Source organism: Plutella xylostella, chromosome 5 (assembly GCF_932276165.1).
Source record: "Plutella xylostella chromosome 5, ilPluXylo3.1, whole genome shotgun sequence".
NCBI lineage: Eukaryota > Metazoa > Arthropoda > Insecta > Lepidoptera > Plutellidae > Plutella > Plutella xylostella.
In genome coordinates this window covers 3,791,134-3,792,330 of record NC_063985.1, presented here as the reverse complement: position 1 = coordinate 3,792,330, position 1,197 = coordinate 3,791,134, and the positions used below count along the sequence as shown (strand labels likewise).

Sequence of the window (1,197 nt, the reverse complement as noted above, 5' to 3'; positions counted from 1 at the left end):
TTTATTCTAGATAAACTCTCACTTATCAACTATTATAATTATTGTGATCAATATAGGAACAAAATAGGATAAAATGAAAGGCTCAGCTAGCAGCTCCTGGATATCATCATCACAAAATTCAAATTCTACAGGTTCATGGTGAGTCATTTATGTCGTCATGTCATCGTCCTCCGAGAGATCTATGTCCGACATAGCTAAATCTGCTTCAATTTCTTGGATTTCGCATTATATTCTGTAAAAAAATACATAAATAAGTATATCTAAAATTATAGTATAGCAGCCCAGAGTCCTCAAGTGAGGACTAATGTAAATGGGTGATCATAGAATATTATTTAGAACCTTAATTGATAAAATATTAGTAGTCGTCTCTTGCTAATATACTAAACAATAAGGTTTTATTAAAGTTATTGTATTAAATGATTAGATCACATAAGTAAAATGAGATTACAACTTACTTAGTCGACGGTGGCCCCGCCATGGTTCCGTTTTTTGACGTTTTTTCAATGAACGATTGATTATCCTCAGATGACACTTAAGACAACTGTCAGTGATGGAATGTTAAATCCATAGATGCAATCCCAAAAAATAATGGCGGTAAATTCAAATATGGTTCAAACACAAAGTATTCGTCCTCGGAGAAGGACCGTGGGCATTTAGTCCAGAAAAAATATATTATAGCTTGGGCAGTAACAACTATACTCGTTAAGTACTCACAGAAGGACCGTGGGCATCAGGAGGTTAAGACGTTGGACTGGAAAGGACATGGCATATGTATAAATGGCGAGTACATGTCACACCTACGCTTCGCGGACGACATCGTTATTATGGCAGAATCTCTGCAGGAACTCAGCTGGATGCTAAGTGGCCTAAATGCTGCTTCCCGACGTGTTGGCCTCGGTATGAACTTGGACAAGACGAAAGTCATGTACAATGCTTACATCAAACCGGAGCCGGTCGCCGTTGGTGAGGCAACAATCGAAGTTGTGCAAGAATATGTCTACCTCGGGCAGACTATTCGGCTAGGCAGAAGCAACTTCGACAAGGAGGCTGCAAGGCGCATCCAACTGGGTTGGGCTGCATTCGGGAAACTTCGTCACATATTCTCCTCGGCCATTCCTCAGAGCCTGAAGACAAAAGTCTTCAACCAGTGCGTCCTGCCAGTGATGACGTATGGTGCAGAGACGTGGACACTGACGG

General features: G+C 40.8%; 1 long non-coding RNA gene across 1 annotated transcript; it reads right to left on the bottom strand.

Moving 5' to 3' along the window:
- Positions 1 to 154: 154 nt before the first annotated feature.
- Positions 155 to 539, bottom strand: LOC125491435. Its single transcript, XR_007268301.1, has 2 exons — positions 456 to 539; positions 155 to 232 (listed from the first exon to the last, which is right to left on the bottom strand). It is a non-coding gene; the product is annotated as an uncharacterized LOC125491435 (long non-coding RNA).
- Between the last annotated feature and the right edge of the window lie 658 nt (positions 540 to 1,197).